Source organism: Cryptomeria japonica, chromosome 9 (genome assembly GCF_030272615.1).
Source record: "Cryptomeria japonica chromosome 9, Sugi_1.0, whole genome shotgun sequence".
Classification (NCBI taxonomy): Eukaryota; Viridiplantae; Streptophyta; class Pinopsida; order Cupressales; family Cupressaceae; genus Cryptomeria; species Cryptomeria japonica.
In genome coordinates, this window is record NC_081413.1 from 751,410,727 (window position 1) to 751,426,997 (window position 16,271).

A 16,271-nucleotide genomic window follows, 5' to 3' on the forward strand; every position below is an offset into this window, starting at 1 on the left:
ATTGTTTTTTTTTAATGAGTCTAAAATGCGAACTAAGTGACCCAATAAATCTCAAATGGATTGAGAGATTCCAATTATATACATTAATTTAAAATTAAAAATTTATTACACAATGATCCTAATTATTTATAAATTTTCCTAAGTTTAATTTACTAACTTAAAATTTAACCTAAAGCAATTATTATCAATTTTTAATTTTTAATTTAATATATATATATATATGAAAAAAATCTAAATAAATAAATAAATAAAAAGGGCGAAACTTGTTTTAAGAGTAAATGGGGAGTGGGGGCCATGAGTCCCGTCACCCCTGCGGACCTGCAGGTGCAGGCCCGCAGAGATGAGGGGACACGATGGGCCCCTCCTCTCCCCCTACGGCCACTGCTGTAACAGTGACCGCAGGGGTAGTGGAGGGTACCACTGCCTCAGCGGTTACCTTATTTCCGCCTCCCCCTGCATGTTGCCCAAAAATAAATTCGCTTTGAAATGTGAATAAATTTCAACAACGCCAAAGTTTTATTAAAATGCGAATGTAATTATTTATATGTGTATAAAATATGGTAATATATAAATGGGTATAATCTGAGTGTAATTAACTTTTCCATGAGAATAATAATAATATAGATAATAATGAATAAATCTAATTAGGAAATTTATGATATAACTTTGATCTCGGGGGTTATAAACTGTTCGTGGATACACAGAGAAAGATCCCTTTTTTTTTAAGGCTATTGGGATAAAGATGAAATCTTCACAATATAGTTGGAATTGAGGTAAATAGAGTTTTCTGAGGAAGAAATTATTTATAGTAAACACCTAAAAGTACACAATTTTTGTCACAGAGAGAGATTTATACTTTATTTCCACAGAGAATAATGAATACAGTGAAGTTTATACTTTATTTCCAGATGTTTTCTGTTCACGGAGAAGTAAGACTGCTCTTAGAGGAGAACGAATTAATTAAGGAATTAAGATTTACACACAGATTATCAAATCTACATTCAGAGAGAGGAATGGGGTTTTTACTCACATGAAAAATATTTAAATAACTTCATATACAGATGATCAAACTTGTATTCACATAGAGGTGAGATTTTTTTTTTCTTTTTTTTTCACAGGGAAGTAAGATTTGATTCAAGAAATAAGATTTACATTCAAATTCCCATTCTAGGAGTGAGAGTAATGAATTTAAGAGAAGAATAATAAGGAACAAGATTCATACACAAGTGATTATCATTTAATCACACAGAGAAGAGTTTAATCTCAGAAAAAGTAATTAAATAAGGGAAATATGATTTTTGCACAGATCTAGAATTTTTTTTGGAAAAGCAAAAGCAAGATCTGATATTTTTTTTTTAAAGAAAATTAAATAAATAATAAAGCTATCTTTTACATGCATTATATGAAAAGTACTTTTATCAAAATTTATCCCTAAATAAGAAAAAAAAGATTTACAGTCTAATTTTTTTTAATAAAGAAAGATCTAGAAGCTATATTTTTTTGATAATACAAATTTCTCATATGTAAATGAGAGATGACAAAAGAAGAGAACCTGGCTTATCAAAGCTTGATGTTGAATCCTCTCCAATCTTCTAGCTATCCTTCTTAGATCCTTCCTTGCAACTTGAGAAAAATCTTCAAGAACAACTTAACAATCCTACAATGAAAATGTAAATACCAAGAAAGATCCTACTACTAACAAGAAGGAAATTTGGGAAATTTTTTTCAAAACATAATCAACTCCCTCTTTTGACAACTTGCATACAATATATAGGAAAAATCCCTTAATTCCACTATCTAGAGAAATTAATTAAGAATGAGATTCTTTTCCAATATTGGACCCATGCAAAATTGATTAATATCCTAGTGGGGGAGTTACATGCAAGGTATTGAAGATTCCTCTAGAAGCTTCTAATTCCTCCTACAACATGTGCCATAATTGGGAATAAAAATAAAAATAAATAATGCCTTTTGAATTATATTCTCCAAGTGTGTATGTGGGTCCATTATTTATTCTTTTATAATATTCATTCAATTATTTTCAATAGCTCAACCAAAAAAATATAATAGAATTGTATCGAATCAAAAGCGATAAAGGAGGGTTGTGACAATAGTGTTCATCATGGCAATAATATGTATAAAGGGTCAAGAGTTTCTTGTTTGGAGATTGTTTCTAGGAATTCCCTTGCAGATAGTAGTCTAACATAGTTATGTGTGCATGCGCACCCAAGGTCGAAAGTATATATTCTCCTCTGCGATGTGTTTAACTAAGTAGAGCCTAGTCGTAATTCTTTACCAATTGATTGTTACGTCTGTATAATGGTATATCACGATTTTAAATGCTTTGTATATATCACTTTTCTGAAAAATATTTATTCTTAGAATCTTTCCTAGACTTTTTCCCCATCAAATTCTATTGTGGTTACCCTTTGACTCTTCATTACATGGAGTCCATATGGTTCTTGTCAGTAGTTCATGGGCCTTGCTTATGCCTTCTCTTTCAGTGCGACTTGTAAATGTTTTGATGATCTCTCATATGTATGAGCCTTCTTCTACATGTCTATTAGATTTTGGGGGTAGAGTCTAGTAGTGCCTTTGATGAGGAGGTAGAATAGATGTTGGTCTTCTTTGAGGTTGGTGGGATTTTGTTCTCAATGTGCTTCCCAAATCAATCCCTAGGCACAAATGGGATTCTTCTAAACCTTTCTCCTATCTCCTCCTCTCTATTCAACACTGCTTGCACCCTATTGTATTGGACATCACTCCTCCTTACCTTCCATGCTAAGGCATTCAAGTCTGAAATAAGGTCCTCTTGAGTGTCACAAAAAATGAACAAGTTTGGTTGTCCAACTGGTTGAATCTCCTCTCTTCCGGGAATGGGCAACTGTTGGAGAACCATGGTTTACCTAACCTTGTTTGCACCTTTAAGGATTTCAATCATATTAATGTGTTGACTGAGCATCTAGACAGGCCTGCAAAGTGTGATGATTGTCCTTCACCTTTCAAGGATGAAAATTTCCAAGTTGGATGCAAGGAGCGTTGAAATACTCAAGGCAACTTTCTAGGTTCAAATGGTCATTTTGATCAAATGACTTAATGCAATGCTATGGTTCTTGTAGTAGGGTGTCTTAGGTCTTTACTCATCAATTTTGATGATTTGAAACAATCAATTGCTTCTCCTTCCTTACCGATTTCATGAAATGGTCAAATTTGCTCCAAAAAGGCTACTAGAATTAGCCCTAGTTTTTAATGAAAATTGTTCACCCTGCTCAACCTGCTAAACTTCATGAAAAACCCTTGGAGATGTGGTCAATTGATGATGTAAACTCAAGGATTTTTGCTGTGGCAAGTATTGTACGGACTATTTGAGGACTGTCCCACAAAATAGGCACTTTTCAAGGGTTTTTAAGAGTTTTGGTGAGGGTTTGCAAATTAAAGGTCTCCTCCATGATTCTAGACCCAAGTTAATTGTTCAAACCTTGCTTTAACATATGCCAAACACTTCCAAATATTCAAAACTTATCTGAGCACACTTTTATTTTGTCAAACAAATACCATACTGCTGCATTTACACAGAAAAATCAGTCTAGATGACTGAGACAACAACTTTTCAAGGTTTTGCATACATTTCCAACATTGGTAAAGAAAATACAATGAAAGTTTAACAAATATAGATGCAACTATGTCTTTTCATGAGTTGGAACAACCTGCAAAACAAATAGGAAAATATTTTTATTATGACTGTTGTTCATTCATCCGCCTACACTGCACTTTGACTGCATTAAACTGATACAACTGTCTTTCTTGGTTTTTATTACTTCTTCACTCTGTCCCTGGCCTGCAAGAGGTGTTAATGGCAAGGTAATACAATGCATATGGTCTCTTCAAAGATCTTGTAAAATTGAGCACTTAAAAGATGCCACAAAGTAAGACAACATTACAAGACTGTGACAAAAAATACAACTGTTCTAGGATCCTTATTTAGGTCCTTTACAACCAGATTGTTCTTCTTATTTTATTAGCATTGAAAAAACTTGTAAATACATTCCCATAATGCATAAAGAGGAATCCATCATTCCATATTGTCCATTGGGAAGGTTGGCAATGAGGTTTTAACAGTGAAACAGTGACACACTGTCTTACAGTCTGTTTACACCTTTTCTTCTTGCATCCAACCAAGTCATGAGAGAGACAAGGATGGTAAAGTGCAATAATAACTCTTGCCAACTTAAGTCTACTTCAAAATTTCAAAGTACAGTGCTATGAACAACAAAGTACCATTCACACAACATTAAGAATACCCAAGCCAAGTTGATCACTTCACATACTTGCCATGGGTTTACAAACACTTGTGCATTGATAGAAAAGGAAAATAGATGTATGGTACAGTATGTACAAAGGATCCAACAAAATTCCTCAAAGCCATGGATGAAGAGACTTTGAAGAAATTAGTTGGACCATGAATGATCTTCCATTGGAACCACAAAACAACGCTTCCCTTAAGAGCACTTCAAAAAAACCTGTTCTAAATCACTACTCAAACATCAAAGGAGATTAAACCAATTAAAAATAGGAGTAGTACGGACTCATGGAGCCATGGTACGGACTGTACTCTCAAAAGTGCAGAAAACTAGTTAAAACTCACAGAAAACAAGAGCAAAACAAGTATTTTTCTTAATTTTCCAATATGAACAACCCATACAATGATTGGAACATGGTTTTTATACATTTGCCAACTTGTTGAAGCCTTTTTATGGACAGGTACAGGCTGGAACTAACCAAAACCACCAAAAGTCACTTTTTTGCACTTTTTGACAACTTTTTGACAACTTTTGACAACTTTTGTTGCTCAAAAAGTTGCATTTTGACTCCCAGTGACTTGGCACTCAAACCAATGACTCAAAATCATAAGAAACACTAAATAAACATGCTCCAATGCCTTTCAAGGCTTTACAACATCAAAAATTCAAAAATGCTCATTTGGACCCAAAATTGACAATTTTTGGCCCATTGAGAAAAAAACAAAAATCTTGGAAACTCTTAAACACAAATGAGTTCCAAACCTTATTACACCACAAAAAAAACCTATTAAACCTACTAGAAGCATAAAATAAACACACATGCTTAATTTGCAATAAAATGTTATACCTGCTAGGATTTGAGCATTCAGGTGCTCAGGTGCTCCTGCACCAGCCTTCGAATGCCCATTTCTTTTATAATAGTTTAGGCATCAATTTACTTGTTTATATTAGTCGTAGTACTAGGACATATTGTGCACAATCTGTCTACTGAGATTGTTTCAAAATTTACTGTTGATGCAATATATTGATACTTCCTCATTTACTTTTGTTACATCTCGCTTAAATTGTATTAGTGTGAGGTATAGAGTGTAATTTTGATTTATCTGTCCATGGTTATTATTGGTTGACTTTAAATTAGCTAACCATTCCATCTATAATGCTAACTGCTAGCATTATATGACTTAATTTAATTGTCATCGGTACTATACCTTTAGGAAATAATATAACTTGTGATTTCATTTTATTACATATGATATATTGGGTTGTATATGTATTTGAGCACTACCATTTAGAGTGCCTATGATTAGTAGAGAAGTTGATTTAAGTTATGAATATATCTATGTATTTATACAAAGGTAAGAAATAAAATAAATAAATAAATAAAATTCATCTTATATATTGACTTGAGAAGTCAATAATCTGTGAGTAAATGTGAGGCCCCATCTATAAATGGGCATATATACATGTTTATACTCTGATGCTACCATGAAATGTTGTAATTGAGTATGATGGTAAAGAGATTGTTTTATAGTTAAACCTTAAGTATGACTATGTTGTCCACGTAGGATTGCCTTGTGTTGAAGATATTGTATTCTGAAAGGAAAATTTGAAATGCAATATATTTTTTCGAAATGCAATATTAACCTTGAATAAACAAATACTTTAATCAATAAATCATAGTACTTCTACCTATGATGAATGAAGTGAATGAATACATATTATGTTAGGTAATGGTTGAATGTTATAAGTGAGCTATGAATACTTTTCATGTGAATTATGACTTCATCAATGTGGGGGATTGTGTTAGGCATTATATTTTATTAATGAAGAAAGCTTAAGCTAATGCAAGTGAAAATTGCATTTAGATCTATGAATTAGGTCACCTTGGTTGCAAATGAAGTCTTACCAACATGCTCATAGGGTCAAGTTGTGCAAGTAGGATCAACGCTTATATATGTTTGCTCCACTTCACAAACATATTTGTACAGAGATAAGAATATGTGTTCTAGAATGAGTTACTCTATCTTGTTTTATCTTCTATTTTCTTCTTAGAAATGGTTGACAAATTATCCATTCTTATTAGATGGACTTATGCAAAAAGGAAATAATAAACTTGAAGCTAAGAGTCAATTGAGTGACAATACTTATAAGAAGCACATTTTAATTTTTATACAAATGGTGCATTAGCAATGTGAATTTCATAGTTAACCATATAGTAATGTAGTGCAACAATTTATTAAAATAAATGAGAAGATTGTAGGAGAGACAATTAAAGCAAGCTTGTCACTACTTGTAGTATGTGTGCCATTCATGTATGTAGTTATATCTTTGGTTGTTGTGTATGGTCTCTACCTCTCCTATTATATCACTAAAATATGTCCATGTAAGCCGTTGAGTTGATGGGTAGGAGTGTAGTGTAATCATAATGAATATTAAAAGAAATTAGCCACAAGGTTGTGTATAAGTTTTGATATTCAAGTGTTTTACAAAATGGAGATGAAACAAAATCTGAAATCTTCTTACACAAGATTATTAAACTTGACTTATCTTGCGAATCTCAATCAAGTACTCATCTTTTATTTGTAATGAAACTTAGTTTTGAAGGTGAAATAAAGTAGAATTTCATTGTTCTAGATTATTGGATCGTTATCCTTATCAAGCAAATGAGTTCAAGAAAACCTATCCCATGATCACTTAAAGAATTAAATAATAATTTTAATTCAAGTAAAATTTAGGAGGAAACATTAGCTCTCTTCTAAGAATTTGAAATCAATAAGGAAAGATATCTAAAGATAAAGTTAACACAAAGGCATAAATAAGAGCTCAACTACAAATAGATTGATTAAAATTAATTATTAGGGAGCCTTGTTATTATTTGCCTTGGTCAACTAGCAAGTGTTTAGGCTCTTTCATAATCTCTTTTCAAACAATTAGTAATAAAATAATAATAATAAAATGGTTATTTGAAGCTTATTGTTGACTAGTTTTCCCTTCAAGAAAGTATTAAATTCATTTCCAAAGTATTATTATTTGATAATTTAATTTCTTTTCAAGTATTAGGATTCATATTTAAGTAAGGTTATCATTTGTAGAAAATAATTAAAGATAAAATCTATGTTACTTCAAATGGAAGAATTAGTTGTGGTTATTCTCAAGCTTATAACCAAAAAGTTTTTCCCTTCAACAAGTAAATGTTAAACTCTTTTCCAAAGTCTTGCTATTTAATCATTTAATTATTTTTCAAGCAATTTAGTACCTTTCGAGTATTAGGATTCATATTTAAGTTTAATGGTCATGTTTATAAGCTATCTTCTATAAGTATCATGGTTTTCAAGTGAATAGTACTTTCATGCATTTAGTTCAAGTTTTATAATTTTAATTATTTACATAGTTTTCTTTCAAGAAAAGAATTTTCCAAAGTAGATGATTTGATTGTGTTCCTTTCAATTATGCAAAAAAGTATATCTTAGTTCAAATTTCAAACAATAATTTCTTGTATATTATGGTTTCATTTTTATGGTTGTATTAGTGTATTACATAAGATTCAAGAATATAAAGTTAAATTCCTAGTTAGACAACTAAAGAAGAGGAGTTGAAACCAAAAACTAGCAGCATTTGGTATATATGGTGCCTCTGGGTCACACTTACGGGTAATGTCATCGTTTTGAACTATTGCACTTAATGCTTAATAAAGCTTCAACAATGACATCTATGGCATCACCCCTATAAACTGCCGAGGAGAAATAAGGATCATTTGGAAGATTAAAATCCAAGGGGTGGGTAATCCCCCTTAGATCGATAATCTAAAAAAGATAAATTTTAAATGAATTTACATCTGAACAGTTAAACCTTAGAAAACCCCATTAAAGGATTGGTTGTGTGTGACGTTTTAGAATTTATTTATCTTGATGGATTTTGGTGGATGATAATGGGTTAAGGGTGATGTATTTAATAGGAAATATCACCTAGTTGTTTTAGGTCACAAGCATGAGGCCACCTTGAGCCTTTTTGCTATAGAGCTACTATCGTGGGTAGCAACTGCAAAGAAACTATCTGAGACATTGACCCTAGAAAGGGTTGCGTACCCACCAAACAATTTACAATAAACCATAGTTAGAAACCAGAACTACATACTTTACGCCTTGATCCCGTACCGAAATGGGTATGTAGGTAGTCTAGGGATGGAGTTATCCATTGTACTCAGGCGTTCGAGGATGGGGATTAGGATTTGGTTATGGGTGAGTAGTTGGTTCTCAAAGCTCCTTGGTCTTTTAATCAAATGGTGTAAATACTAGTTGAAAGGTTAAAATTAATTCAATGCATACTCAGAAGGAATCCTGTATGGATTCACTTGACTTCTCGAGGCTTTAGGCCAAATTCCAAGGTGGAACTCAAGCTTGTTTATGTAATTATTTTTATACTCCTAAGGAAGACGAACTCAGCGCACTCCTAGTAGGGGACTGTAGTCTTTAGAGAGTGGCTTAGGACCCAAATGGTCCTGATGAGTCTAATGTCTCTGGCCGAAGTGTATCCTATTCTTATGAATAGATGTCTACCCCATTTGGGTAGGATTGGATAGATGAAACCTCATGTCCTATATGGAAAGATGCCTAACCCGTAGAGATAGATGTCTAACCTGTATGGTTAGATACCCATCTCGGTTGGATGGATGTCTATCCCGTTGGGATAGATGTACCTGAGTATGTGATTGAATCAAACACAATTAAGAATAAGTAGGAATACAAAATTATAATTTATATATACGAAAAAAAATCTGTTGAGATTTTTGGTTTAAGTTAAGTGGGTTATTACTCTCTCTCTCTCTCTCTCTCTCTCTCTCTCTCTCTCTCTCTCTCTCTCTCTCTCTCTCTCTCTCTATCTATCTATCTATCTATCTATCTTTATCTCCTCCTCTACCTCTTCCTCTCTATATGTCTATATCTCTATTTTTATCTCTCCCTCTACCTCTCTCTCTCTATTTCCCTCCCTCTTCCTATCCTTCTCTATCTTCATCTTTACTAACCACTCTTAACTAATCATCCCTATTTTTATCTACTCTATACTAACCACACTATTGGTAGGAACTTGACGCATTGTGTCTCTTGTTTAAAGTTTTTATTATTTTCATTAAATATTTAAGATTAAGATAATTTCGATGACATGTTTGAAGGAGGCTTAAATTTAATTTATACAATAATTGTTGAGATGGTAATATTTCTTTTTATATGTGTATTTCATATTAATGATATGATTAAAAAATGATAATTATAAAAAAAAATTCTAGAATTGATAATGCTTAACTTTTGGTGTAAACAACAAATTTAGAATAAATCTTATATTTAGGAATTTTATTAAATTGAAATGAATTATTTATATGAAATAATTAAATAACTTAAAAAATAGTCAATAATTTCTTCTTTCAAACTATTTTATATAAAAGATATACCTATTATATACATGAGAGTTAGAGTGCAAATATTGGCAACCAATAGAAGTTGAAATGTATTAAATAATTAAATTTATATTTTCTTATGGTGGCCGACCCCCTCTCAATCTTGGCCCCCATTTTCTTCATATGTCAAAAATAAGTAAAACTTTTTTTGTATACTGAGGGTTGGCCTTCTCGAGTATGGTGTACCCACTTTTATAGCATTTAAAATAAAAATGAAAATATTTACAATTATGTCGACCCCTTAGAGACGAACACTCTATCTTGGGACACAAGTAAAAAATATATATGCCACCTAGGTTGACAAGCATTATTGGACGTAACTTTTGGTAAAGGGGTGCATTAGCATGTATTAATATGTCAACAAACATTCATTAAATATTATTTGCATTTTAGAGTAGATCTATTACAAACCTATTTGCATATTTTAAGGTGAATTATCACACACCTGTGAGTAGAAAATATTGAAGATTATGAGCATATTTTAAGGTGAAATATTTCAAACCTATGAGTGGAAAATATTGAAGATATAAGTAGAATTAAAGAAGCATTTTAGAGTAGATTTGTAGAGGAGAGTTAGGTTTGATTCAAGAAGAAGAACAACTTCTCATCACATCGTTATTTTGGAAGTCGGTGCCTTGAATAAAAGGAGATTTGTGTCTATGGCTGAGTAGGTGCCTGTAGTGTCTTAAAATTGTGACCCCCACAATTTCGATCACATCTTAAGCCCTCACCTTCACGACAACATCTTTCTACTTGACTAAGACCCCTCTCTGTGCTTTCATCCCAAGTCTCCTCCTATTGTGGCCCTTATGTTGCCTCAAGATCCTGTCTAGGCCCCAAGATAGGGCAGTACAGGGGCGTGGTGCCCCTATCCTCCCTATTAGGGTGGCCCTAAGATGGGTATGTCCGATCCCTTAAGTTTAATTTGCTCTTCAAGGATTTCAATCTTTCTTTGTCAGCCTCCGATGGATGAAAATTAATCCTCTTAGGCATGTATAAAAGGAGATTCAATTCCCTCATTCAACAGGGGCAAGATAAGGACGATATACATGAATAGATGAAATACATAAGATATATTCAAGTGAAGGGTCTTCATCAAATGTTCAAGTCTTCAAACATCCACCAAGTTCTCTTCTTCATGTGTCTTCTTCATTCATCCATTGGAGCAATATTACAACATTCATTTGCAAGAATGTGTGTGTGTTAGGGTTTTGTCATGTTACATGCCATTTCATAGAAACATTTGTGATTACATTCAAGAAGCAAAGCAAATCAATCATCATCATCAATTGCAGATCTACAAGATATACATTTCCTACATTTACATTTAAGTATTTGCAATTACTTTCTTTCAAGGTTGATTCCTCAATTGGGGTTTGACTGAGGCAAACCCCTATCCACAACCCTTCTTCCCTTCTTTTCTCTGTGTTGGTTATAGGTGCACAATTGTAATTGCAGGATTGGACTCCATTTATAGAGATGTTAAAACCCTTTTCGACGTGCGGATTTCTCAGAGGGTCGTGTGCACTTTCAACACGGTCCCGACGAATTTTCTCCAAATTTGTAGGTTAGATCTGTATCAGTCTAAATATCTCAGATCCAAAATTACAACACGATCCAAAACCGGTAGCTCCTCATTTCATTCATTTTATCTCCCTTTTCTACATAGTCAACAAGTCAACATATCTATTTACAAAAGAGGGCAAATCACTTTTGAACCCTTGCAATCCACTTGGATTTCATATCCTTGTTCTCCTTGGATTTAGATCTAGCGGATTCAAGTCCCTCTTTTGAATGTAAAGTTTCTCCTGAGTGAAAATCATCCTAGTGACTTCCCTTCTCTCTCCTAGGTGGGGAGTCACTAGGGTTCAATTTTCCACTTTGCAGTGCCCAATTCTCAGGATTGGTGTCTTAAGTGGATTGGTGCATATGAAGTTTGTAAGATGTTTCTAATACAAACAACATTTTGTCATGATTTACTCCTACTAAGGGTTTCCATGTAAATCATGTGTTTTTGTATCTCTAATTGCGAGACCTTGCATTTGTGTTATTGCCTTGGATGGTTAAGTTTTGAAGTATTGTTATCGTGATTAACTAATTTTTGAAAAGTAAAAGTTTGTTGTTATATTGATTCACCCCCTAGGTATAACTGAGTGCTCTTCAAAGAGCAAGTTCCTTTAGATATAGCCTAATCAGTTGAAGGAAGATCTAAAAGAGAACTTATAGTTGGGCAAGAAGGATACAAATTCTCAGCAAACAGGGCACCATTTTTTGATGGGACAAATTATGCCCTTTGGAGCATAAAGCTAGGAAAAAAGTAAGTGAGAACAATGCAAAAGGCAAGCACACAAGTTTGTGTGGATTATCCAAATCATAGTTTGTGAGAATTATGCATTCCAAATCAGCTAAAGACATGTGGTATAAGGCAAAGCTTCAAACCCATTAGAGACAATTTGAAATCCTCAAGATGAAAGAATAAGAAAACATGACCTCTTATTTGCTTTGTGTTGATGAGATCATGAGCACAATAAGAGGTCTTGGTGAATAAGTTGAAGGAGTCATGATTATTCAAATGGCACTAAGGTCTTTACCTCTAAGAGTTCATTCAAAAGTTTTGGCAATTGAAGAAATGAAGGATCTAGACAAATAGACAAAGGATGAGTTGCATAGGATTCTTACTGCCTATGAAATGAGGATTGAAGACAAACCATCAAAAAATGAGACACCCTTTAAAGCACTGAGGAAGGGAAATGAATAAAGTATGTGAATCAAGTGAGCATCCCAGAAGTTAAATGGACGAGGAAGAAGCTCACTTCATGAGAAAGCTAAAGAAAGGATCCAAGAAACATCCACGAAACATCAAGGTAAGTTACCATTCAAAATCTTTAGTTGAGGTGCAATAGGACATTTTGCTTCTAAATGTTTGCATGATAAGAATGAAAGAAATGTGGATGAAGATGATCACTGCATAAAGAAAGAAAGAAATCATCATCAAAAGAAGAGCCAAATGAAATGTCAATATGACAAAAATAAAATAGATTCTCGCAAATATAAAAAATTCTTTATTCAAGAAAAGATGATATCTCATCAGAGGGGAGTGATGAAGAAAGTTCAAGTAGAGAGAAGAAATTCTCTCCATGGAAATGGAAGTAAAAAACAATAGAGATGAAGAGAAAGAAGAAAAGATTTAAAGGAGGTGTGCAATGAAGACTATATCTTGATGAAGAACTTCATTATTATTATAGAGAGAATGAAAAGCTTAAGAAAAGAATTTTCAAAACAGTGTGAATACAAGAGGATAGTGAAGCCCAAGGAAAACTAAAACATAGTCTTGAAAAAATGGATAAATGATTATAGATCTGAAAGCACAATTAGAAGATGCAAAACGTGTTGAGGAGGTTATGAGAGATCTACTTAAGACAAAGGTATCTAATTGAGAAAAAATGGAGCTTAAAATTATTTCTTTAAGAATGGAGTTGGAGAATCTATTAAGCAATTGGATCAAAGCTTGAATTTTGACAAAAAAACACCAAAATACTGGATGATATCATTATTTTCCAAATGTCACTTTTATTAAAAATCAAAAGAAGAAAAAGGAGGCTACAAGTCCCAATGTTACATATCTGCCACAAAAGTCAAGTGAAGAATAGCTTAAATGCTACATTAAGGCTCTCGAGATTTCCACCAAAAGGGAAGACAACAAGAGGAGAATAAAGTCCAACAAAAGAATAATCCACCTCCAAAGCCAAACACAAACAACATAAAAAAGCCCTTTCATCAAAGACCACACATAACCAGATTCAATCATTCCTTTGATGGCTATTGTTTTTCATGCAATCATTTTGGTCACAAAACAATAGATTATAGAATTCATACAAAGTATATATTGGTTTCTCCAAAAGAAACTAGATTCATTTTTCTCCTCTAATGGATTATAATATTATATGCTACAAGTGTAACAATTTTGGGCACACAACATGTTTCTACAAATTTTTTTTGCTAAGACTCCAAGCCAAAACAAGGAGGATGTTCATAACAAAAAGAAGGATGAATCAACTAAGGTTTGGAAGAAGAAGCATGAGCAAAAAGACAAAGACGAATTCATGTTTGTTGAAACAAATCCATATACATGAAATAAACGAAACAAATGGTATGTTGATATTGGTTGTTCAAGACACATGACAGGTGGCTAGAGTAAATTTCTTATTCTTGAACAAGTGAATGAAGGGACGATAAAATTTGGAGACAATAATAAGGCTAACATAAAAGTAAAATGGACTCTTAATTTGAATAATAAAAAATAAAAATTGAGAATCTTCTATATGTTAAAGGGTTGAAGCAAAATCTTCAAGTGTGAGTCAATTGTGTAACCAAGGGCACACTCTCACATTTCATCCCAGAGGATGTGAAATTAATAAGGAAGGCAATAATCTCTATATTCTCAATTAAATCAAAAGAAAAAAAAGTTATATGGGGAGAGAATATGAGAGTTGGTTATGACACAGGAGAATGTGACATCTAAATTTTGACAATCTTGTCAAGATTACTCATAAGGAATCTGAGAGAGACATGCCAAGGATTTCAAAGCCCACAAAGATAACCTTTAAGCAATGTGAACTTGGGAAGCATATTAGAGCGAGTTTTAAATCAAAGGAACACTTTGCATCAAAATTGTTAGAGCTTATGCATACATATTTATGTGGTCCAACAAGAACAAAAATAATGCAAGGAGAAAAATATTTTATGTTTTTACTTAATGACTATTCTAGAATGACTTTGGTCACATTTAAAAAAAATAAAACATTAAGCTATTGGCAAGTTTAAGGCATTCAAAGCCTTAGAGGAGAACAAATTAGGTTTGAAGATCAAATGTCTTTGATCAGATAGATGAGAATTCACTTCCAATGAAGTTGAAAAATTCTATGAAAAACATGGGATAAGAAGACAATATTTTAGCTGTAAGAACTTCGCAACAAAATGGAGTTGTGGAAAGAAATAAGAGAATAGTCCAGGAAATGGCTAGAGCCATGTTAAATGTCTAACACCTTTTGGAGAGATGCGGTTCATATGGAAGTCTAGATTTTGAATCATGCATAAATCAAATTAAACAATAGCATAATGTTTTATGATTCATGAAAAGAAATTCTTGCACTACTGAAGTATTTCAAAGTGTTTGGATGCACATGTTACATAAGGGGATATGAAGAATATCCAAGAAAGTTTGATTCTAGAGTCAATGAAGGAATATTCCTAGGCTACTCTATAAGAAGTAAAGCATACAAATTCTATAAGAGGCTACACAAGGTCATTGAAATTGTAAGTGTGAAAGTAGATGAGGAAAAATACTATGAAAAAGAAGTAAGAGATGCTCCTCAAAATGAGGATGTTTACAAAGAACCAGAAATAAAGGAAGAAACTAAAAAAGAGACAATTGAGCAAAGGGATGCAAGGGCACCATCAAGAGCACCATTCAAGACTCCATCCAAATTTGTTCAAAAGAATCATCTAGAAGACTTGATTATTGGGGATAGTGATACAAATATTTCAGAGAGAAGGAGATTGACTAGAACATTAGAACATGAAAATTTATGCTTTCTCTCCAAGATAGAACCAAAGAACTACTAAAGAACTTTACAGAAGCAAGTGAAGACAAGCATTGGATAAAAGCTATGGAAGAATAACTGGATCAACTCAAGAAGAATAAAACTTGGGAACTTGTCCCAAGACCCAAGGATAAGAATGTGATTAGCACCAAGTGGGTATTTAGGAACAAGATACATGATGATGGACAAATTATGAGAAACAAGGCAAAATTAGATTGCAAGGGATTGCAAACCAAATATATTAAGGAAATGTTGAAGAAATTTGTAATGGAGGATTGTAATGCTGCTAAAACTCCCATTCTAACAAGACATAAATTAAGGATGAAGAATCACCCAAGGTAAATCAAACACTCTATAGGCCGATGATTGGAAGCCTATTATATGCGAAAGCTTCAAGACCTAACATTATGTAGGCAATTGGTATTGTAGCAAGGTTTTAGGTTGCGCCTAAACAAACTCATGTGCACGTAGTAAAAAAATATATTCAAATATATATGAAAGGTACATTGGATTTTGACTTTTGGTAGATCCACAAGGTGAAGATTTCACCCTAACAACATATACATGTGTAGATTGGACTGATAGTGTTGACAATAGAAATACCATTGATATATTCTTTCTAGGAGATAATCTTGTCACTTGGTTGAGTAAGAAACAAGTGCCAGTTTCCCTATCCATTGTAGAGATAGAGTATATTGCAACATCTTTATTGGACTCACGTTTTATGGATGAAGCAATATTGATAAATATCAAAGTAGGATATAACCATCATATATCTATATAATGTGTTTAATACATGTGCAATCAACATTTCAAAGAATTCAATCATGCACTCTAGAACAAAGCATATTCCAATCAAATATTACTTCTTAAGGGAACAAGTGGCCAATCAACAAGTAAAGTTGGAATATATCA